Source organism: Ceratotherium simum, chromosome 10 (genome assembly GCF_057802395.1).
Source record: "Ceratotherium simum simum isolate JZ-2026a chromosome 10, ASM5780239v1, whole genome shotgun sequence".
Lineage (NCBI taxonomy): Eukaryota > Metazoa > Chordata > Mammalia > Perissodactyla > Rhinocerotidae > Ceratotherium > Ceratotherium simum.
In genome coordinates, this window is record NC_141909.1 from 8,429,177 (window position 1) to 8,455,502 (window position 26,326).

The window sequence follows — 26,326 nt, forward strand, 5'->3', positions numbered from 1 at the left end:
AAACAGATCACAGCCAAGATCAACTAAACCACAGCCAAGTTGCAGATCCAAGATCATGAGATAAATGATTGTTGCCTTAAATCATTGACATTTGTGATGGTTGTTACACAGGATTATTATGGGAATAGCTAATTAATATATGGGTCTATGACTTAAGAAAAATTTGGTAAATCAGAAACGAGAACAGAATTCACAAGACGTTTAAATAATTAGACCATGCAATCACTAAAACGAAAAAAGAAAGAAAATTAGAATAACATGGCTAAAAAATGGACTGTGTAAAGTAATAAAATTAGACTTAATAAACTCTCAAGTCAGTGTGTTGAGCTGTTGCATGTGTGAAGAAACTAGACTTCTTTAAAACAACCAAACAAAAAACTGGCTCATCTATGTGGTCAAAACACCACCAGCAGACCTGCCTGGGTTCCCTACATTTCTACTGATATTAATGCCTATATCCCTGTTAATGCTCATAAATTGATCACTTAAGGTTGTCCTAAAATAAGCAAAATGGCTGTTAGATTTGTTAGGCAGAGCACGGAATGAAACTGAATAGTCCGTTGTAATTAGGTTGAATCTTATAAAGAAGCAGGAATATGGCAAAATCATAAGAGTGGAGAATCTTAACTGAAGAATATAGACCTGTTTCTTTTACATGAATGACAGTAGTCTCTTCATAGCCTGAATCTCCCTTGCTAGCTGAGCCACCCAATATCTTGACATATCTGATTGTGTAAGTTCATCATTCTTGGTGATCCTGCCAAAATGTTTAAAACTGCTAGACGAGCTAAGCAAAGTGGATCCTGACCTGTTTGGCTGGATTGCCAATATGGTCTCAAAACAATGCTACCTTTCAGTCAAGAAATTTATTGTTAGCTCTAATCTCAAGGATTTAATATCCCTCTCATACTCCATATACCTAGTCTATGTGGAGAATCACTCATTAATTTATTTATTCACACAATGATATTTACTGAAAGTCTATCAGCATGCACTAAGCAAGTGAATGAGTGATTAAAAAATAAATAAAAACTCCATAATCCCTGATCCCAAAGAAAGTATAAATTAGTGAATAAAGAAGGAATACACAAGGTAAAATTTAATGCTACAAAACAAGATAAAATTGCAAGGTAGGTGGCAGGAAATGTCATTGTATGATTCAGGGGTGAAGGACCTTCTCACAGAGGTAGCAAAATTTTATATGACCCTTGAAGAAAGAACTTGCTGTGATTTAGCTGCACAGGGAGCAGAAAAACCTTCTATGCTGATACAGTGCAAGGGCCAAAGTCATGGAGGTAGAAGTATGTAGCATGTAGGGGTGGTTGTGATTAAGCAAATTTGGCTAGAGTGAGGGTTGATTCTGAATAAAAGTGACCCATAAAGCAGAAAGCACACCAAAAATAAAGCTAAGATGGAGCTATTTGGTTCAGAGCTCTGGTTGATATCTACAGAATATATTGAAAAGGGCCAATTTTTAGAATCTTTATGAGTTCAAGAGTTCATAAGGACCTGAGAGTCATAAAAGACGATCCTGGCTTAGGTTTAAGCTAAAGAAGATGCCTCTCTCAAGCATGCAAAATTTACTGTTTCAAAAATACTGTAGTAACCAAAACAGAGCAGTCCAGTCAGATGGTGGGTGAGTTAAGTGAGTTCCAGAAAGAGTTAAGAGGTAGATGCCCTAGCTATTCCATGAAGTAGGGCTACATATTAAGAGTGTGGAACAGGCAGTATACAGAAGCTAATCAATCAAGGGTAAATATGTGCTGGGATCGTACCAGGTGCCTTCTGGTCTCTGTGCTGGGAACTGGGGACTAAATGTTGGGTTAAGCAGGCACGCAAGCAGGACAGTGGATTGGTGAGAAGTTAGAGTTACACGCCTTCTTTCCCTAACAAATTCAAACTCGGTTTTCAAAGTGTGTGTCTTCAGTATCTTCTAAGCACAGGGACAATGGTGGATCCTGGGGATACAGAGTCAATCAGGATATGGTGATTGTTTCTCTTCTTGGCCCTGCCCTTTAGAGTCCCGCAGACCAGTTGTAGAATCCCCCATTAAGGAAGTTGCAGGAATCCACATCAATCACATATGCATTTTAGGCAGAACAGTCTGAAAATTGAATTAATAAGGAAGAAAGCCAAGAGGAAACACAACTCAAGCCAAATTAGCCAGGCAAGCAGACCACGCAAGAAGGAGCAGTGAGGTGTGTGAAGGAAGTTGAAGAAGTGGAGCAAGGAATGGCATGGGTAAAGGATGGCAACGCACAAACCACGTCTGAGAGTCACTGACATCCACTGGGATATTTCTTTTCTGTGAGGCCCAACTTTATGCTCTCACTGCAGAGGTGACTCAGTAAAGCTATCATGCAGGTAGCAGGGACTCCAGATACAGACCAGGCGTTCCAAGACAGGTCTCTAGACCAAAAATGGAGCAGTGAGACTAAAAAATACAGAGCTATAAGCCACAGGGAACAGATAGTGTTTTGAACACAAAAATCTTGGGACCTAGTCAAAAGATCAAAATAGAGTTAGCACCAAGGAAAATTGAGAATGAAATCTTGAAATACTCATTTAGGTCACTTTTAATTCTTCCAGACTAGGGTAAGGATTGGTCTTCAAGACCAAAGACTGTAAGGGATTGTGTGACTTGGGAATGAATGTGGGAATGAATTACGGGGGTAGATGATTACAGGGGTACAGATTAGTCACATGGAGTTTGCAATATGGATTGGAAAAACGTGTATTAGATGCATGGAGATAAGTTAGGAAGGTCCTGAGTCTAGTGAAGCAAGAAAGGAAGAATGTGCCTCAGACTCAGACTATGGCAAGGAGAAGGAAGGGATGGATCCAAAAACATTATGAAGAAAGCCTCAGAAGGAATTAATGAGGAAAGGAATATAGCAAGGAAGATAGAAGGAAAAGATAGAAATACGACTCTTTTTGGTAACAGTATCGTTGATACTGTTACTATCATTTACTCTGTGCCAAGCATGGAGCTAAGTGAGTTTATATTTGATTTAATTTGAAATCTGAGTCGTAGATTAATTAAACAACTGGTCTAATACGACACAGTCATTAAAGGTTGTAGTAGACACTACTGGCACTCTGCTCAGACACCCTTTGGTCCTTTTTATCATTTTAGTGTGTGTGTGTGTGTGTGCACGTGCACACACTTGCATGTCCTCCCTCCCCCCAGTTTTTGGGTGCTTTGATTCTGATAACTAGCACCTATGATTTTTTTCACTGAATGTTTTTGGCCTATGGGAACCTCCTGGACATATCAAAAACTGGGATGCCCAGGAGTTTACATGCTCTCCAGAGTGTCTCTTAACTAAAACAATATTATAAATACCCCTCACCTCAAGGTGGGATAAATTCTGAGGTGTAAGTTGCTATGCTTCAGGGCTCTCTGTGGGAGGAAAGTGTGGCTGGGAGTTCACCTGAGCTCAGCGCCGTGATCGCCTTCTTTCTCTTTCTCTCTTCTTCTCTTCCTTTTCCCCTCACTCCATTGCTGGTTTTCCTGGGAGAAATTCCTCAATGAATCACTTCCTCACGAGTCGTCAACACAGGGTCTGTTTCTGGGGAAACTGACCTACGAAAGTGTTGGAGCCGAACTTGAACTCAGGGCCATTTCACTCCAGACCTCTGCTCCTAACTCTCTACTGTATCCCGTGCAGGGTGCAGGGTGAAGGGGCCTTCAACAGCTGGCTCACTTTACCCCATAACAACCCCTGGCTAAGTCTGTACTCATGCTCCTCACTAATGTCACTAGCAAAACTTAAAGGATCCAAAATGCTAATGCTAAGCCACAGCACCTCCTGGGCTACACAACAGCTCTAGGTAAGGGAAATTATTGGCAAAAGTGTTAAGTCAGGAATTGAACACATTTTTTTCCCACAGAATCTAATGATCTTTATTTGACACATAGTGAGCTTGAAGCATTCACTTGGGACTCCAATGAAATATGTCGTATGCATTTGGAAAGCAGGATGCAGTTTCCCAAGAAATAGTAAATAATTTCCAATTAATTACTCTCCAACATTCCTATGTGGAGCCATCGAACACTAATAAAAATTCTTTCAATGAATATGGGTGGAATGACAACAAACTCACCAGATTTAGAGAGTCAAGAAACTTAAGTTGAAAGAACGTGGGTGACATCATTGAAAAGCAAGTTAAAGAATAGTCAGGGCTACCCCAAGGAAGCCATGGGACCTTTATTGTTTGCGCATGCTCTATCTTTAGAGGCAAAAAAAAAAAAAGAGAGAAAAATAAGAACACCACTTTGAGGTATAATACTCTGTAGTTTATATTATGTTTTATTATATTACATGTTTGAAATCATAGTCATTTCAAAAACTTTAGAGTATATATTTTATTATGTCTACTTTAAACATTCTTAAGTATCTTGTGAAATTTTATTTAATACATGTTTGTCATCTTTAGAGATTCTTCTGATTAAGTGGCTTGATCCTTATGTCCCATAGTGAGAAAACTTTGCTAGCTGGTAATGGCAAAGTGGACGAAAACTCAGGAGCAGTGACTCCCCCCCAGTTGTAGAGAAGAATCTCTGTTGCAGAATCTTTCAGAAACAGCCCATTTATATACTAATTGGTCATGTTTTCTTATATAGTCTATTTCCAATTTTCAAACATTGAAAACCCTCTTTAAATTGTACTACTGGATTCATGCAGGGATCCACTTAAGAATTTAATCATTTAATCAATCTAAAAAAAACTATGTCTCATACTTCTCATCACAATCAAGATTATGTCTATGTCCCAGGAAGAACAATAAAAAGATCAAACCTGGTGGGCAGACACTAAAATCATGAATAACGGGGATCCCGGGTTCTCTAGAAAATAATGCACTTTCAGAAAATAAACCACACTCCAATATCTACTTTACTGTCTTGTGAGAGGATTCATTCACTGTTTACATGATCCTTAGAAACACTCTGAAGGTCAAAGAAAGCCATTAATTTTTCATTGAGTTTAGTTAGAATATTAAAGATAAGTGACAATGAGAGAATGAAGGCATGAAGATAAAACATCTAAGATGAATAATATTATATCTCACTAAGGAATTCTCTCTGTGAAGAGGGAAGTGAGCCTGGACACTGGGCCATGGGTATTCATTACACGTATGTAGTTCCAAAAGGAGGGAGAACACGGATGAGTCTTTGCAAGATGAGCTAGCGAGTGGGCTGGGCCTTCCTGAAGCAATCCCCACGCTCTCTTGGGGGCTTCTTGGTGCTGACCACACAACCAAGTTGGCTTCAGTAGCATCAAGAAGTAGAAAGTCAGGGATGCAAAGAATGGAGAGAAGTGGCAGGGTATATTATCATGTCTAGGAACTAAATGCGGCTGAAATGTTTTGGACAGATCAGCAAGGAAAAAATGAATTTCAAAAACATTCTGGGGCCAGCCCCGTGGCTTAGCGGTTAAGTGCGTGCGCTCCGCTGCCGGCAGCCCAGGGTTCGGATCCCGGGCGCACACCGACGCACCGCTTCTCCAGCCATGCTGAGGCTGCGTCCCACGTACAGCAACTAGAAAGATGTGCAGCTATGATATACAACTATCTACTGGGGCTTTGGGGGATAAATAAACAAATAAAATTACAAGAACATTCTGAAGGAGTGACCACATTTCCACCCCATCCCTGCCTGAGAAAATGGACATGAATCACAGACACATCGGAGTTGAAAAGTACTTGATCAAAGGATTGCTTCTGAAAATAAATGAAGGTGCTTCAGTGCCCAAATGGCTGTTTTGTGAAAATTGTTTTATTACTTAGAGAAGAGATTTGGGTATGACTTTCTGTGTCTGCTTAAAAATAGCGCTTCATCTCAGAGACCTCTCACCAAAGAGGCACTGTAAGAGGGGGGTAACATCCCTCACCTAGACTGTGCTCTCTGCTCTTAAACCCTCCATCCCTGCTTCCTAGTAAGCGAGGAAGGAGGCAGAGACGAGTCAGCTATAACATATGTGCTTGTCCGTTTGTCCGTCCAGGCATGCTCTGCATTTAAAGCAAGGGGATTTGCAATTTCCTCCTACTCAATTCTCTCCCACATTTTCTTCCTTCCATCAAAAGGCCTTAAAGATCACTACTCTCCACATTGAGTATGTAAGAGTAAGTTATTGTATACTTTCAATTGTGAGTTTAGTTTTTCATCCTTTCCAGAGTTCCAAATAATAATTATATTTTTCTCTTGCTCTCCAGGGCCGTGTCTTGCTTTGAACTAGCTCTCAAAGATTCCCAAGCAAACATAAGATCAGCTCCATCTATCTCAAGACAATTGATGCTACAGCTGTGCAGGTTTGAGGGAGAGAAGCTGATAGCACCAGAGGCCATTAACTTTCTTTTCCAAAATCACCTTTCTCATTAGATTTGAAAAATGTGTTTGAGAACAGCAGCTTAGGCAGTTCACTAGATAAAACTTCAGAAAGATAATACACACAAGGAAAGGTGAGACAAATTGCAGTGATAAGGTATGTCAGCAGAGGGCTGATGTTGCAAGAATATAGTGTCTTTGTATCTGTAGCCATTCGTTACGGAAGGTTATGTCAGTGCTGTTGGTGTAGAGAAAGGAAGACTCCCATATACACAGAAGCAGCTGAACATAATTATTGGTACCTCTGGACTTCTGCATCCTTCCCTCAGACTACTCAGTGGCACTGATATGTTCATTTGAAGAAATTTATATGCCAAAAAGTTATTCTAAAAATAATTATTTTCATACTTTAATAAACAATTCATAGTCTGAAAATAACTACTCACTCTGCATTATAATATTAATGGTTCTGCCTCAGGAAAAAAATATCTGATTATTAACCCTGAATAATCAGGAAAGTCCAAAGGTGTCCTATTAGCTTAGGAAACATAGTTATGTTTCCTGAGGGGAGACGGAAAAAAAAGACACTTAAAATGAAAAAAAAAAAATCCCTGTTTTCAATCTTAAGCTATTATCAATATATATATCACAACATTTTATTCTTTTACAATAACATCAGTGTGCAATTCCTCATTTTTATCAATGAAATACTGACAAGTTTCTGTTGATAAGGGAAATATCTGCATAATCCACAAAAGTATTGAGAATAAGGTAGATTCTTATCTAAGCGTTTTCCAACTTTTGTGTCTTATACCTGGAGAATGTTTAGAACCTCTGTCCATGAACTTTCTCTTGGAAAAGGAACTACTTTCAGGCCAAACATGAGTAACAGGAATCTGATGTAAAAGAATTCCATTTGGAAGATTAAAACTCTCAAATGTGATTATGGACAAATCAGAAAAGAACTTCCGCACCCCTTCCCCAACACTACTACCTTCCAGTTGTATGCTCACGTATTCTGACTCTCTGGTTTCTATGAGTGAATCTCTCTGCTCCTATCTTAGGCTAAGCTCTCTAGTTTTGCAGTGCTCCTCATGCTCTCACTTACTCAAGAAAGTTGCTTCTGCAAATGAATTTTCCCATGTCTCTACTGGATCATTACACAAGCCCACAAATATGCTATAATATCCTTCACATCACAACACACAAATAAAAAACAAAACAATATACCTTGACCTTACATATCTCAACTAAGCTGATTGTTCGGTTGCATAGAATATCTTCAGCAGTCCAAAAAGAAACACCATGTCTGAGAATCACGCATCAGAGAGAGGATGGGAGAGGGATTTATCTACAGGTTCCCTCACATCTCCTCTTTCTCTTTGGCCAAGATTGTTCTCCAGAGCATTAATGCCATACTTTGTGATGTTTCACTGGATCTTTGAGAAGCCACTGGGGAATTAGATATCACACCATGAAGTGTGGGACTTCATTAGAATCCCAGAGAAATGGCAAGCATCATGGTGTCTGTGTGTCTCTTCAGGTAGGTTCTAGGTGGCAACATCACCTTGGCTCCCTCTGCATCGGGTATGAAATGGCCCTTACCCTGATAGAAGACCTAATGGCCTTGACCCCTGGTAAATGAGGCAGGTGACTGTGACCACAGCGGTGGTGACAGCTATGGGTTATCTAAGACCAAGCTGCCAAGAGCCTAAGAAATAGGTAAGGTAAAGTCAATCAAAATGTGTACATAAATTGTGCCTGATTAAAAAGAAAATTGTCTGTACTCTTATTTAGTTCCACCACTCCATGAAACTGCTCCTGTCATTGATCTTCAAAATGCCAACTTCAATGGTCAATTGTTTCTCCTCATCTTTCTTATTCTCTCAGCAGTCTTACCTAAAAGATTGCTCCCTCACCCTCGAATCACTTTCTTGCCTTCCCGAAGACCATACTTTCCTCATTTTTCTACTATTTGGTTTGTTTCTCAGTCTCTCTGGTTGGCTATTTCTCCTTTTCTGAGGTTTCTAAATATTTAAGTATGGAGGGTCAATCACTGGGCCTCACCGATTCTCTCGCTGCTCATTCTTTGTGTGATATCATCAGTATTGCAGTAAATACCATTTATATGCTGATGATGCCTGAATTAATTTCTCTGATTTCAACCTTCTCTGATCTCACTTCCCATATATTGAACTATTCTTTCATCATTTCCTCTTTTTTTTTTTGTGAGGGAGATCAGCCCTGAGCTAACATGCGTGCTAATCCTCCTCTTCTTTTGCTGAGGAAGACCAGCTCTGAGCTAACATCTATTGCCAATCCTCCTCCTTTTTTTTCCCCAAAGCCCCCCAGTAGATACATCATAGAAGTACATCCTTCTAGTTGCTGTATGTGGGACATGGCCTCAGCATGGCCGGAGAAGCAGTGCATCGGTGCGCACCCAGGAGCCGAACCCGGGCCGCCAGTAGCAGAGCGCGCACACTTAACCGCTAAGCCACCGGGCCGGCCCCATCATTCCCTCTTGACCCTTTTCAAATCTTAAATAAATAAATGAATAAGTTCATGGAAAAGGAATCTTGACTAACTAATAGGAAAGATTCTTAACTTTCACAGTAATCAGAAAGATGTAAATGAAATCATTAATTATATACCTTGTCACAACCTTTATAGCCACATAAATTTTTTTTAAAACAAGTAAACAAGCAAAATGGCATATAAAGTGATGGTGTGAAGAAAAGGAAATCCAAGGCGACCCTTTACTCTTAACACTTGGGAGAACTCGCAGTTGATAGCTGGTAAACTGGAAAATACATACTTCCTAGGACACATCAGACTTATTTCATCTGTCCACTCTAGAGACATGTCCTTGCAAGAAGGATATTCTGAGTGACTACATAGACCTTATGCCTAAAACTTGTACGTGTTCTCTTTTAAATAGCTTTATTTAAGTATAATTGATATGCAAAAAAGCTACACATATTTAATGTATATATTAATGCATGTGTAATTTGAAGAGTTTGAACACATACATGCACCTGTGAAACCACCACTGTAGTCAAGGTAATAAACATATTCATCCCCTTCAAAAGTTTCCTTCTGCCCCCCTCTCTTGTGTGGCAAAAAGACTTAACATGAGATCTACCCTCTTAACAAATTTTTAAGTGCACAATACAATATTGTTAAATATAGGCACTATGTTGTACAGCAGATCTCTAGAACTTATTCATCTTGCATGTGTTCTTAAAGTGACAAGAAGGCTCATTACAGAATCAGTTGCTATAGTAAAATACAGAAACAATCTAATTTGTGTTAATAGTGGAATGGATAAATTTTGATATTTTTATACAATTAAATATAGAACAACTTGATTAACTCTTAAGAAAACAAGTTGAACACTATGCACATTTCTTGATGCACCATGAATGGCTTCATACATCTATAGTCACATGATAATAAATCAGTCTAGAAAGAAATGCACTGTATTTAACATAATGTGACCTTTATATTGAAGGAGAGAAATAGGTCCAGGTAGACAATTAATAGAACTCCAAATGTATGTGTAACATTTTATTTCGTTATAAAGAAACTTTGAAGAAAAAAGAAAACACCTTGCCTTAAAAAGCATTTTAAAATCTATAGAAGTAGAAAGATACTAACATTTATCAGTGGCTTACTATGTGCCAATTTTATGATTCAGAGCCTAGAATCCAGAGCCAGAATGCCTGGGTTTGAATCCTGGCTCTGCCGTTTACCAGATGTGTTGCTTTGAACAAGTCAGTTAGCTTTTCTAAGATTCAATTTGTTTGTTTATAAAATAAGGATAGTAGTAGTACCTACCTCTTAGCAGTGTTTGATAATTTAACTACATGATTAATTTCTAAAGTGTTTCATATAGTGCCTGGCATTAGCAATTATTCAATAAATTTGAACTATTATCACTAGGTTATGAACTCAGGCAGTCTACCTCCAGGGTCTCACCATGCTAGATAAAGGAGAAAACCAGACTGAAAACAATTATAATTAGGTTGTATCTTTTATTTTTTCCATCTTGAAAATATACCCACGGTTGATGAGGTCATTAGCAGGAGGAGCTGCAGTCTATTCTTGATTAATTAGCACAAGGCCTTAAGCATAGGTCAAGCTTGATGAGCTGTTTTCCGTCAACTGATACATAGTATCATATCCATAAATCTAAAGAAATCAAAAAGAACATTTAACCAGTGATTCTTGCAAAAGTTGAATATGAAAACAAATTATTATTTGAAAACTATTCATTAATGCAGTTATACTATTGCAGTTATATTGTATTGTCTAAATTACACTGAAGATGAATTACAAAACTGAAAATAAAAACTCCAATTACCTGTCAATATCAATATGAGGATTATATATGTACCAGTTGAGGAATTTGCAGCCAAAGTCTCTATAAATACGTAGTATAAAATTTGCTGAATTTGAATTTGTTTCCCAAATTTATACTTAATTTTTTCGCACTTTTGAATACACAGGAGAACCGAAGGTTAGGGAAGAGACGAGGAAGATTTTTGCAAGAATCATTTAAACTAGGCAGACTGCTCACTGCCTGCCCTAGTTGCCACATTTTTGCTGAGGAGGCATTTCTGGGAGAGCTCGCCTTGCAAACACATGCTTTTGTATTTACTCTCCAGGTTTTTCTCATTTCAACTTTTACATGGCTTCCTTCTATAATTCCTTGGGGACCACCTGGCCTCCTTTTCAGACTAAATGCTTGGGTCACTATGGAAGCCTAACTGGTAGCCACCTGTCCTCTGAGACACCCTCCCTCAGCCTTCACAAAATGGCCACAGGGCCCCCAGCACAATAAAACATAGCCCTTCATGGATGCAGGCTTCTTGCTCTCTCCATTTTACTACCATAGTCTGATTGAGGGAAATGCTCTCACCTTTTTGCCATGTTTCTTTTTTAATAAAAGCAGAGAAGTGTAGGATGTCCAAAAAGGATTAAACTGTCCAGGCACCATCTTGGTTAAATTTATTCCTGGGTATTTTATTCTTTTTGATGCACTTACACCAAAAAGAATAAAATTGCATCAAATAAACTGCATCGAAAAGAATAAAATACCTAGGAATAAATTTAACCAAGGAGATGAAAGACCTGTACTCTGAAAACTATAAGACAGTGATGAAAGAAATTGAAAACAACACAAATAAATGGAAAGATGTACGATTTTCATGGTTTGAAGAATTAAATGTCCATACTACTAAAATTTAAAATGTCCATACTACCCAAAGTAATCTACAGATTCAATGCAATCCTTATCAAAATACCAACGGCAGTTTTTCACAGAAGCCAAGCAATTCATCCTAAAATTTGTATGGAACCACAAAAGACCCCTAATAGCCAAAGCAATCTTGAGAAAGAAGAACAAAGCTGGAAGTATCACACGCCCTGATTTCAAACTATGTTGCAAAGCTATAGTAATCAAAACACTGTTACTGGCACAAAAACAGACACATAAATCAATAGAACAAAATAGAGAGCCCAGAAATAAATCTCACTTATATAATCAATTAACATACAAGGAGGCAAGAATGTACAGTGGGAAAAAGACAATCTCTTCAGTAAATGGTGTTGGGAACACTGGACAGCTACAGGCAAATGAATGAAACTGGACCACTGTCTTACACCATATATAAAAATAAACTCAAAATGGATAAAAGACGTAAATGTAAGACCCGAAACCATAAAACACCTAGAAGAAAACATAGGCAGTAAACTCTTTGATATCAGTCTTAGTAGTATTTTTTTGGATCTCTCTCCTTAGACAAAGGCAACAACATAAAAACAAACAAATGGTTGGGCCAGCCCCATGGCTTAACGGTTAAGTGCGCGGGCTCCACTGCTGGCGGCCTGGGTTTGGATCCTAGGCGCGCACCGACACACTGCTTCTCCAGCCATGCTGAGGCTGCGTCCCACATACAGCAACTAGAAGGAAGTGCAGCTATGACATACAACTATCTACTGGGGTTTTGGGGGAAAAAGTAAATAAAAAATATAAAAAAATAAATAAATGGGACTATATCAAACTAAAAACCTCTTGCACAGCAATGGAAACCATCAACAAAATGTAAAGGCAGCCTACTGATTGAGAGAAGATATTTGTACATAATATATCTGATAAGGGGTTAATATCCAAAATATATAAAGAACTCATACAACTCTATAGCAAAAAATACCCGATCTGATTAAAAAAACGGGCACAGGACCTGAACAGACATTTTTCCAAAGAAGACAAACAGATGGCCAGTAGACACATGAAAAGTTGCTCAGCATCACTAATCATCAGGGAAATGCAAATCAAAACCACAATGAGATATCACCTCACACCTGTCAGAATGGCTATCATCAAAAAGACAAGAAATAACAAGTGCTGACAAGGATGTGGAGAAAAGGGAACACTTGGGTACTGTTGGTGAGTATGTAAATTGGTGCAGCCATTCTGGAAAACAGTATGGAGGTTCCTCAAAAAATTAAAAATAGAATTACCATATGATCCAGCAATTCTGCTTCTAGGTATTTATCCAAAGAAACAAAAATCATTAATTTGAAAAGATATATGCATCCCTATGTTTTTTGCAGCATAATTCACAATAGCCCAGATAATGGAAGCATCTTAAGTTTCCATCAATAGATGAATGGATAAAGAAGATATGGTATGTATATACAATGGAATATTACTCAGTCATATAAAAGAATGAAATCTTCCCATTTGTGACAGCGTGGATGGACCTATAGGGTATTGTGTTAAGTGAAATAAGTCATACAGAGAAAAACAAATACCCTATGACTTCACTTATATGTGGAATCCAAAAAACAAAACAAACAAACAAAATAAATGAACAAACAAAACAGAAACAAATTTGTAGATACAAAGAACAAACTGGTGGTCAGTGGAGGGGAGGAAGGTAAGGGACAAGAGAAATAGGTGAAGGGGGTTATAATGGGTGATTAATAGGTGACGAGGATTTATAACTTCCAGTTGTAAAATAAATGTATAGGGTTGGAATATACAGTGCAGGGAATATAATCAATAATACTGTAATAACTTGGTATGGTGACAGATGGTTACTAGACTTATCATGACAATTATTCTGTAATGCATATAACTGTCAAATCACTATGCTGTACATCTGAAAATAGTATAATATAATATAACTATACATCAATAAAAATCAATAAATAAACTGTCCCAGACACACAAAAAATTTGAGACACAATTCATTTTGATTTTAGAGTAAAATCTATTTAGGTTGGTTTTCTCATCTCTACATGGACTTCTACATCAAAAATAATTAGAAATAGAATAAAAATCTGTTGACTGTTAGGCATTTATGCCTATTTCACAAATTTACTACTGTGAAATAACCTATGAAGATGTTTTGAAGACATCTCCATATATGTAGTATTTTAACTTTTAAGTTTTGTACCAACTAATTTTTTTCGGAGCATTTTAGTTGTGGGTTATCATTTTAAGACCTATAAATAAAGCAATGTATAGAGCAAAAACACTGGGCTGCCTTCATTTCCAAATATACATAAAGAAAATACCATGTGTAGCAGAATGTTTAATGTCAACTTCAAGGAAAAAAAAAAGGGAACTCGAGTATTTCAGAAAGTTACTTTGTGATTCTTCCATAAAGAACCACTGAAATAGAGAAAGGCAAGAACACCATAATTAGAAATCATAGTTGATTAATAGAAAAGCAAATTGTCCCATCATAGAATGATTTGAAATCCTATATTATACGGGGTTGGATAGGAATTGGCATAAAATTATGTGAGAACATAGAGTGATCAATTTTGATTAAACTCTGTTTTGAAGAAAAGCTTGTGGAAAAGAATACTCTCTTTCAATCATTCGTCTTTTTAAATTTTCTTTTTAAAGGTTGCAGTTTTGTATTTTAGCACTGACTATCAATATTGCCTTTAGGTTGGAAATGGTTCACTGAAAATGGAAGAGTTAATTTAAGATGTTTACTATATGTTCAGGATATTTCGATGAACTAAATTCAACACAATGGACTGAAATTATACATTTTTACATTTAAAAAAGAAAATATTTTAGTGTGTAGCAACTTCACAGGTAGAAAGAAACATAGCTGAGGGCGGGTTTTTTTGATTGTATAAATCTAGCATTCAAGTTGTCTATATGTAAAATGTATAGCATTGTCTATTCAATCAATCACTCAATGAATATTTTTGTGCATGTTCTACTTTCTGTCCTTGGCACTGGGGATATAGTAGTAAATAAACAGACGAAAGTCCTGCCCTCACACAGTTTATAAAGAAGAGACAATAAGCAAGTGTGTGTGTCTGTGTGTGTGTGTACACAAAGATTTTATACATTAGACAGTGATAATACTAAAAAATAAGTAAATCAGGGAAGGGAGGCATATGGACTGTCAGAGTTGCAAGTTACGGTTTTAGACAAATGGCCAAGAATGGCCTCTTTGGGTAGATGACTTCTGAATAAAATCTGCAGAATGCAAGGGCACTCGCCGTGTTGACATGTGTGGTCTCTGTGAGAAGCAAATCCTGGGGATTCTCACATTGGAGGCTCATCAAGGAGACAAGCGTGCATGGTGGCCAAGGTGGATAGTAGAGAAGAGGACATTGGAGAGGTAAAGAGGCATTCAATCATGCAGGCTTTATAGTTACAAGATTTTGCATTTTACTCTGAGTTTGGAAGGCATTAAGAACATTTGAGCAGAGGAAGGGCATTTTAGTTGAATCTCTCTGGTTGCTTTTTTGAGAAGAGACTGCAAGGGGCAATGGCAGAAGCTAGGAGATCAGATAGGAGGCTATCGAGGTATTATAGCATTTTGGTGAGAAATGACAGTGAGATGGGAGGGTGAAAAGTGCTTGAATTCTATAGATTTGATGCTGCCAGGATTTACTGACAAATTGGAATAAGAGACTGGGGATGATAAAATGGAGAAGTCATGGCTGATATCAAGTTTGGGGGCCATAATACTTTCAAGAATGTGGGTGCGTGTAACTAAGAAAGGGATAACAACGGGAGGAGCAGACCTATGAAGCTCAGGGACTCAGTTTTGGACATGGTAGGAAATGGATACACCAGTATGGAGCCAAGGGCAAAGATCTGGGCTGGAAATATCAATCAGGCAATCATCAACATAGAGATGGCGTTTCCTTTTCTTAGAGTACTCATTTCATGGAAGTTCATCTCATTTGCAGTTCACATTACCATCCATGAGACTGAATGAAATAAGTTAGGGAGTGAGGATAGACAGAAAAGAGGAGATTCTCAAGGACTGAGCACTGGGGTAATGCAACTTTAGAAGGACAGGAGATAAGCAGGAACAACCAAAATAGAAGAGAAGAAATAGGAAGAAATGTAGAAGTAATACCAGGTGAGTGTGGTATCCTGAAAGCCACATGAAGGAAAAGTCTCAAGAAAGATAGTTGTGTCAAATGCCTTTGACAGATCCTACAGAGTGAGGATCAAGATATGATCATAGGACTATGTGGTCTTTGGTGAACTTGACATAAGCAGTTTCAGTGCATTGGGGCGAAAACTTGATTAGAGAATATTCATAGAAGGATGAGAAGACAGGCAATGAATACGGACAGCTTTTTCTAGGAGTTTTGTTGTAAACACAAACAGAGTAACGAAGTGGTACCTGGAGGAAAAAGGTGAGGGCAAAGATGGAATTTTAAGGTGAGTGAAATAATAGCATGAGTGTATGCCAGCAAGAAAGTACCTTTGAGAGGACGTAAAAAGATGCTGATACAGAATGAGGAAAGAACTGCACAAGCCTTTCGGGTTGGGGGTGGGGTGATAGGGAACACGTGACATTTAGAGATAAGTGGGGGGTAAGGCCTCAGGACATTTTCTATTACTGATCAAAAATTTTATGAGAAGGGCTCCTCTGCTCCTCTGATCCCCTTAAATTCCTCCACACCCCAACTGTGTGGGCACCTCCTCTTTCCCCATTGTAAAAGTTAACATAAGTCAAACTGCAGTAAAAATAGACCACCCGATGTGAAACGGCTCAATCAAGCACAATAAGTTTATTTCATTTTCACTTATTGGTCCAAAATGTCCTGTTCACTGTTGTTTTCCTGGAGACTCAGAATTAGAGGCTCACTTCATCCACAGGTCGCCTTACTTTAAGGTTTGTCATGGTTACATGCAGCAGTAGCTGAAGAGAGCATAGAGGAGAGAGAGCCACCTCATAAGCCTTGACGAGAAGTGGCCCCTTGACGAGAGAGAGCCACCTGATAACCCTTGAGTTCTCACCATCATTGGTGAGAAATAATCGCTGAAAAGGGAGCACATCCCAGGTACCTTTGAAAGAAAAGCACAGATTTTGGTGGACTCTTGCTTCCATGACCTGACATCTGCATATGTGTATTTCCACTCTGGATTACCAGAAAGTAAGCTCCATGAAGGAGTTGTGTTTACTGTTATATTCCGAATGCCTTGACGAAGGTCAGGCGGGTACTAGACACTCAATAAGTATTTCCTAAATCAATTAATTCAAAGCAAATACACTTATTTGGCCTAAAAATAATTTCCCCTGAGCCAGGAAAGGAAACTCTCTCAGCATTCAGGATAAAGTATCCATCTGACAATTTTACTAGATTTTGCTTAATAAGCTTCAACTTTGTAATGTATTTTCCACTATTCCCAAAACACAAGACAAAAATAGACTTAAAAAATGTGATTTGACTATTATGATAGGTAAACACAATGTAAAAAACTTCATTTGATATGGTTCAATGTGCTTGAAGTATGTTTTTTGCCTTTTGATATTTCTTACAGTGTAAATATTCCTTAATTTATATATACTTTTTTGATATCTAATAAACAGTAAAATAGTTAACATTTGCTATTCAGGAGAAAAGAATCCAATTTTTATTATTATAATCTTTGTAACCACAACTTGGATTAGTCGATTTCACTGTTCCTTAGCCCTGCTGGTGCAGGAAGAATAAAACAAGAGTTACAATGTTAAAATTCACAGTTACATTTAGGATATACAAAAGTCACCAAACTTAGTTAATAATTTGAATGCTTTCAATTAGTAAGTAAAAAAAATTTCAATTACAATATTTCACACTGCAATACAGAGTCCGGGAAATTTAGGAAGGTATGTTTTGAAATATTTCTGTATGTTAATAAATGGTGTTTTATTAAATTACATGACCTCTAGATATGCCATCACTTGCTTATCCAGATTTTCTGAAGTTTGAACCTTAAATGACTGAGAACTAATTATAATAATCTGCTTTGGGATATTAATGTTGAGTGACACCCAGAAGCCCCAGCTGGTACCCAACAACAGTGGCAATATACTTGAAGTCATGGGATTTGGGAAGCATATACCAGCTGTGCTCTATCACCACTTTGGCTGCCTCTCCATTTCTGAATACAATTCATAGAGTTGACATGTTGATTTAGAACAGTGACAAAGTCCTGAGTGCATCTCTGGTAAGTGCCCAGGCAAATGATGTTCTGCCGTGCTATTTTTGAAGTTCAATGACTTTCTGCCCAGTCTTTTGGTTAAAGATCTAGTCTACAAAGTTATCTCTAATGCCAAAAAATCATCATAGTTAAATTCTAAAATTTCCTTAGGCAAAGACACTGATCTTCAGTTTGAATTTTGTCCGTGATTCTACTGGATTTCCAGGTTAGCCTGGAGCTGAACTGAAACTCTTTGGGAGTCTAACTAAGCAGTCAATCTCAGTGAGTATTGCAGTGATTTTGAGAGAGCTGAGGCAGGAAAGTGCGGGCTAAGATAGTTTCCTCTCAGAAGGACCACACATTCCTTGGGAAACCATTTGCATAATCTACTCTAGAAATTTCTCTTGCACTTCTGAAAGGTAAACTACCACAGTTATCGAAAACAGAAAACCCAGTCAAGTACTATCGCCAAAACATTGCTAGTTTTCTGAGGAGCTTCGACGATCTTCCAAGCTATTTGTCTCATCTTTATCTTCATAGTTTTCATTACAACTTCTTTGGTTTATACTTATATTAACTTGGGCCAAAATTACAAAATAGGAAGACATGAAAAAAATAATAGTACATTAGTTTGGGAAGTAGATCTATATTTATTGATGCTGTTTAATGTCTCTTAGTATTATTGAATCTTAATTAGGTGCTTATGATGCAATGGTGTATGTATTACTCAACCTATATTTTCTATTTTAATTCTCACAAAAGCATCTGTAAAGTATTATACAGTAGTATCTATAAACTATTATTATGGAGAATTTACTGTAGAAGGAACTGAGGTTTAGAGATGTTACATAACTTAACAAGAATTGCTTCATAGCTAAAATATGAGAGTCAGGGTATACACTCAGTACCACTGATTCCAGACTTCTCACCTCTACATTGGCTTTCCTCCAATTAAAGCGTTACCTTTTCTATCCATTGATCATACCATTCTCTTTAACTGGAATGCAATCCCTTCCCCATTTTCATCTATTGGATTCCTACTTATGTTTCAAAGTCCAATTAGAATAAATACACTAATAATTTTTGTGGCAGAAATGACTAACTTCTTTTTACCAATTTGTGAAAATCTTTTCACTAACTTCTCACCAACATACAGAATATCTATATTCTCCCTTCCTTAGTTGATGGTTAATTTACGCTATCCAGGATCCTCCTATCTTATTAGGACCTTTTGACTAATCCTCACCAGTAGAAAGTAAGTAGAAGTGATGGATGCCACTTTTAGCCCTGATCCCAGAAATTTCTTCCGTTGGCATTTCCCACTCTCTCTTCCTTCAGCTCTTGCCTGGAAGCACAGATTCCAATGAAGGGCACCAAGACCCTAGAAAATGATAGAGCAAGTCTGTGTCCTCCACTCACTACATCCTGACTGCGAACATCCACATTGGGTTTTTCATGAGTTTGTAATTGTCTTAAGCCCCTGAGATTTATTTGCTATAGCAGTTGGTGCTATAGACTCTGTCTAATGTACCATTTAACCTGTGTTGATTATTTGCAGTTTACAATGTGCTTTCACAGACAATATCATGTTTTAACATTATAACAGTCACATGACATGGGTATTATTAGTTGCTGTTATGGGCTGAATTGTGTCCCCTAAAAATTCATATGTTGAAGCCCTAACCTCCAATACATCAGAGTGTGAGGTTATTTGATATAGGCTCTTTAGAGAGGTAATTAAGTTAAAATGAGGTCCTTAAGGAGGGCAATAATCCAAAATGACTGGTGTCCTTAGAAGAAGAAATTTCGACATGGACACACAGAGGAAAGACCACATGAAGACACAGGGAGAAGATGGTCATCTGCAAGACAAGGAGAGAGGTCCCAGAAAAAAACAGCCCTGCTGATACCTTGATCTTGTACTTCTAGCCTCCAGAATTATAAGAAAATACATTTCTGTTGTTTAACCCACCTTGTCTGTGGTAGCTTATGGCAGCCCTAGAAAACTAATACAGTTGCTCTGAAGATAAATAAATGAAGCTTAGAGAAAAAAACAAACTTTATAAATGACAAAATGATATTAAGTAGCAGAATCAGGAGTCAAGCTCCGTTATTGAGATGCAAACATGTAAACCCTGTCTATTGTTTCTGACCTTTACCGTGAAGATTCTAGCTAGATAAACTCATCCGAATTCTTATAATGCTTATTGTTTGTGCCATCGATTTGGAATGTCTATACCACCATAGTTATTTATTTTTGTGATATTTCACTACTGTATTTTAAGCTCCTAGTAGGAGAGGACTGTATCTCTGAGTCTTTTTATCCCTTATAGAATCTGGAACCATTCCTTAAAGTTGAGAAGGAATCAATAAACATTATACTTAAAATACAGCATTAGCAGGTAACAAATTATGTTGAGGGAACCAAAAACCAATGTTAAAAGTTATTTATGTCACAATCAAAGTATGTGGGCAACATGGTTTTATGACCTATAAAGATGTTTTTATTTCATTTGTCAAAAAATTTATCAAATATACATCTCTTCAAATTTTTTAATGTGAGATTTTTTTCCTTTTATATATTTTTTTCAACAAAGATTTTCCTGCAAACAGATTTTAAGGGGCATGAATAGGCTGAGTCTGTACTATGTTCTGCAACTCACATGCAACCTTATAAAAATACTTTATATCTTTTTTACTAACCCAGGAATTGACATTATTCTAGATATTAGAATAGTGACATATGTAAACACAAACTTTACTGTTACTCTTTGCTTCTTCATGTAGGATATGGAAAGCTCTGTTCAAATATTTGTTTCACTACTTACCTTGATTCATTTGTGCATTCTATTTGCCTAATAATATCCCACTCTAAAAGTCTTAGGCATAATTCCTTAAAATTATGAATGTCATGGTGACTATCAGCAGGCACGTACCAGTACCACCGGTAGTTTTCTTTAAAATGTTCAGGGCTGAAACAGCAAAATAAAGATATAAAATAACATCATAACCAAGCAAATTAATAAAAAATAATAGATTTGTAAAGCTCAACATTCGTGTTTGACACTCTTGAAACATTGTTAGCTTGCAAGACATAAAAAAAATATTAAATAAAAATATATGCATGCTGAAATAATTTAGATTTCAAAAGCATCATTTTTAGTAAAGGATTTTAACTGCCTCAGTCTGGAAATAGTCTGCAATCTGGTTGATAAATATGTGGCAAATGACAAATTAATATGTGTTGGCCCTCATCAACATCAGAGACAAATGTTATTATAATGTTTTGGACTCTGCTCAGTTTTCTCTGTCTGGGGAAAGGCTGTACAAAGTGGCAGAGAATCTGCAGTTCAGAGGGATGGAGCTGCCCTCTATGTGAAAAGCGTGTGTGCTGCACCACACAATAAAAAGTGAAAGGTTACAAGATTCAGAGGGAAACAAATTTTATTAATCCGCCAAATCCATTAAAACCCCTAGATATTAAAAAAAAAAAAACTACTATGGAACTGAGGTCGCACCAGGACCTCTAAAACCTCAGTGGAACTAACAACTGTTTCCCAGTGGATTATGTATTTCCAGACATTAAATACTCAATGTAGTTTCTATTTCTTTTAATTTTTCATTTATAAGCTTTTCAAAATGTAATAAAGCCACATTAACACAATTAGAAAATACAGAATAATTTAGATACTTAAAATTATTTTGAACACTTCTACTAGATTATACAAACACACAGTAATAAACCAAACTTTTTCTTATATTCAGAATATTTCCATAAAACAAATGTGCTAATGAGTTTTCTAAGATCCACCCCAAGGTGAAAGAAAATAGTTCAACTATAACAGATTGTTTAACTTCAAGAGTCTATAAATGTGGGCAAGTCTCAAGTTGCTAATAATAAGTGTTATTCTTTATGGTTTTAATTGTTTATATTTTTTATTCTCTGTCTTCTATTCACATCATCAAGAAATGATTACTAAGACGTCATATAAAAGAAACTATATCATATTAATGACTATGAAGTTACAAATAACTGTATTCTAGTCCCAGATATGTTCATTAATTATTTTCTTGGACAGGAATGAAGAAATTAATAGTATTAACTAACAGACTTCTTCCAAAGATTAAATAGAATATACATGTAAAACATTTATCTCAATAAAAGGCACATAGTAAATGATTAACAAATATTGTGTATTCTTATTATTAGGATGACTATGATGTAATATTATGTCTCTGAGTTTGGAGAACATCGGAAGACAGTACTCTTTTCCACTGCTATGGTGTTGCTTGCCCTCCACCCCAGCATGTCAAAGCAATAGTGGTCAGCATATTGTGGCACAACTATTAAATTGTGTTTGACCCCTATCATATTCAATTCTGATTTCCTCCTAGTATGGGATCACTACTACATTTGGCTCCAGTCTGCCTTCTCTCTTTCTGCTTAAAAATTGCTCTGGGAGTTTGGGGATTGAGTTTGTTCAGGCTTAGAGAAAGCCTGAAGCTAGTTATATTCTACAAGTGCATTGCTGTGTGTAAATATCATTACAACAAATATTAAAACACTCCCTATATCACAAAGATTTCCAAATTCTTGTCAATGGCACTTTTGGTATGAGCTGTAGTCAATACAACTAACTTCCAGTGCATGAAATAGTTCATAAAATTTTTGGAATTATTTGTTTATTACATAAGAATGTGACTTGTAGTTCATTTCAAAATTGAGTGACCATCCATTTTTGTTGAGCACTTACTTTGTGTTTTTGTACAAAATGTACATCATGTAAAATGTATTTTAAAGAGAGAGAGAATTCTAATGCCCATGATGATTTCAAATGATATAGCTAAGCCATAGATTAAAGTTAAGACAGTTCAACTTTTTCATACTCTAAGAAGATTCATTAATGCTGATATATGTCCCGGTGCATGTATCAGAAGAACACAAAAAGAATAAGAACTCTTTGATGTGATACGGCAAGAAAAGTAGTACTTAGAGCACAGGAGTTTTCTACCAAATTCTGCCCTGTGATCTTCCACTATCCGTTTAACTTATCTATGACTCCAGACCTTTATGTAAATTTGGAGATTGCATTATTCTCCAAGTTTTCTCCCACTGCCCTAAAGCTAAGATTCTAATATTTGTTGATAAATGAGGCTTGTGTTTAGCCCATATCACAGCCATGGGGGCCTCAGAAAGAGAGGCTGGACAGGAAGCCCCAGGAGCTCCTGGGCAGGTACACATATTTGGACTAAAATGTGGGTTAGCTGCATTCTGCTCCAAGAACCATCGACAGCATCTGTGTGAACCCAAACAAGCCACATGATCTTTCCCTCTCAATGTAAGAAGAGAGCTCATAATAGCATTCCACTGCCCTTCTTCTTTTTTTTTTTTGTTTTTTTGTGAGGAAGATCAGCCCTAAGCTAACATCCATGCCAATCCTCCTCTTTTTGTTGAGGAAGACTGGCCCTGAGCTAACATCCGTGCCCATCTTCCTCCACTTTATGTGAGATGCCACCACAGCATGGCTTGACAAGCGATGCCTCTCGCCCATGATCTGAACCAGGGCCGCCAGCAGCAGAGCGCACGCGCTTAACCGCTATGCCACAGGGCCGGCCCCGCACTGTCCTTCTATTGTACAGCTGAGAGTGACACATTACAAGCTTAATTTACAATAGATGAACAATATCTTTGTAAATAAGATTATAACTGTAGTGTTTATATGCTTAGTGGAACTAAACACGTAATGTAGGTTTAATGACACTTTCTTTTTATTCTTTGAGTAATTTAGGTATCAGGGAGAATCTGAGTACTTACGCCAAGTGAAAAAAATGAGTGAAACTCAGATTTTTAACCAACCAGTTAAGGCTTGCCTATTCTGTTAAGGGTGAAAGTTGGGAAGCAAATAAGAAAACGATCTAACATTTACCAAGGGCCTTCTTGTCTATGCCGTACAAGATACTGTACTTAATATTCTCCTCATTTTATACGTTTGGCATCTGGGGCAGGAAGAGGTTATGTCGTACGTCCAGGCACAAAGCACTGGAGTGCTGTGCAACAGGAATTTGATTCCATGTAAACAAATCATAAAGTTCGTGCTTTTCTACCACGGATTACTAGGCTAAAAGTCATCATCTTGGAATGGTCTGAACTTATTCCAATAATTAAGCTATCTAATGCTAAAAATTCTTTGGAACTCTTCAGATTCTCTTTATAGTAAATCATGAGCCATGTACACACACAGTCAAATTATTCTCATTATGGTAGTAATATCTCAGATGGAGTCTTATTCCACAATATTAAATGGATTTTGTTTTATCTTTTCGGTGGCTTGACATTAACATCATGTCATTCCTGTAGAATCTGTCTGAATATTTTATTCCAGGGCGGCAAAAGGAAGAGTTTAAAAGGAAACAATATGAAGAAAGATCAAGTTTTTCTGATGCAGCAAGCTTAGATCAAGGTACCCTGGTCCTTCATACTTGAAAACACATGCCTTGAGATGGATTTGAATCGCATCACATTAATACATTGTATCTCTGAACTCCAAATTCTTCACTATATATTAAACAACACTAAAGTATTTTCAACAAGTTAATGAACGTCATTGCTATCCTACTGAGATTGGTCTTAACTAGTCTTATAGATATGCATGAATCCTATGTTTACCATACACCTTATTTACAAAATGAAATAGCCTTATATATTGTAGGAAAAGATGACATTTAAAAAATAAAACAATAACAACGAAAACCTTCTAAAAGGTAACAATTACAGTTTTATCTGACATTGAGAAAGAATAAATGGACATTAAGAAGGTGAGAAAATAGTGCTTTCTTTCCTATATTCAGTCTCTATTCTAAATAAAAATGTCATAATTTTAAATAAAAGAAAGCTTTTTTGATTTTTTTTTCCAATTCACAAAGATCAAGCTAAGTAATGGCCTTAAAAATTTCACAGAAGATAAACTAGAGCTTCAAATGGAACAAAACCACACATAATTACCCTTGACAGTACTAAGAAAAAAGTTATGATAAAATTCACGCAGCAAACACAGGCAACACTGCATCCAACATGGAGAGACATTTTCTTAGTAACTAAGAAATTCGAAGAGTAGAGAAGTCAAATTAAAAAGAAAAAAAAAAGCAACCAAACTCCATGTTTGTGGAAAAGAGATTGGTGCCTAAATAGTAGCCCAGTACAGGCAGAAACATTTAACAATTATTTTAATTTAAAAATCCTGAAATAAGTAGAGAATTGAGGAAAATTCAGTGTAAGAGAGGAATCTGTGCTCAAAGCTAAAGAAAAAGTGAGAGCAATTTAGCTAAATAAAATTAAAGAAAAATTATTATGAAACAAGTATATTTATAATGTGAGAAATATATTAAAAAATAAATGATCTTTAAAAGTTCATCATTTATTCTTCTTAGTAAATCCAATGTATGTGAATAACTGATGGCTTTAGCAACTATTGACTAATTTATCCCTTTACCATGAATTGAAAATTCAACTTTATCATATAATAAATTCCAATATTTTTGAGAGCCTTATATAGGATCTATATTCTCTTTTGTTAACCTATTAGTACACAAAATAATAATTCTTTAATTACGCACTTTATAGTATGTTTTAATATCTCTTAAGCCATATAAGTCTCCTTTTAATTTTTAACATCCATTTTTTTGCATATTACTATTATGTAAAACCAGCACCTCAAATTTATTAAAAAAGAAAAAATCCAGTTTTTAGTTTGGTTTCAAACTGAATTTATAGCTTGACTTGAGGAGAATTTTTACCTCTGTAATATTTTGTCTTGCCATGAATTAATACAACACAGTTTCTGATTATATAAGGCTTCATTAAGGTCCTTTACTAAAGTTTTATTGGTTTTTCCTATATTGTTGTTGAACCTTTCTTGTTAAGACTATTCCCAGTTTCTCTACATTTTTCTTGCTGTTGGAAATCAATGCATTGTTTATTTTATTTTGTATTTGGTTATAACCAAAAGAATAAACACTTTATAATGTAGTCTTGAACAAACTAATAGTTTTATTTCCATTTTTGTTCTAAGAATTTGATAATTGATAATCTTGGATTTGGGGAATTGAAACTTTTTGTCTATGGCTTTATAATGCTTATAATACTATACAATACTTATATATTTTCTTTCTTTCTCTTATTTTATGCATTAACATATATTTGCTAAAGCAAAGTCTAGCAGTGGCAATAGTAGACATCCTTGTTTTTCACATATAAAATTTTAGTAGGAATGCTTTCTAAAATAAAATATTTACTGTTTGCTTCTGGTAGTTAACTGCATTATTATGTCATAATATAATAACACATTATAATTATAATATAATTATAATATAATATATCTAACACGTTATATATATAATAACACATAATTGCATAATTATATCAGTTTTATTCCACTACTCAGAAGATTATCATGAAGGAGTAATAAATTTAATCTTTATTTTAAATATAATCAACAAATATTTATGAAGTGCTTATCTGTGTTAAGCAT

General features: G+C 36.4%; 1 long non-coding RNA gene across 1 annotated transcript in view; it reads right to left on the reverse strand.

Moving 5' to 3' along the window:
* Positions 1-10,357: 10,357 nt before the first annotated feature.
* LOC147916052 (uncharacterized) overlaps positions 10,358-26,326 on the reverse strand; it is a 91,613-nt gene continuing 75,644 nt past the window's right edge. The window contains exons 2-3 of the long non-coding RNA XR_015553325.1: positions 20,627-20,770; positions 10,358-10,519 (exon numbers count right to left, since the gene is read on the reverse strand). This is a non-coding gene — a long non-coding RNA (uncharacterized LOC147916052). The remainder of the gene's footprint in view (positions 10,520-20,626; positions 20,771-26,326) is intronic.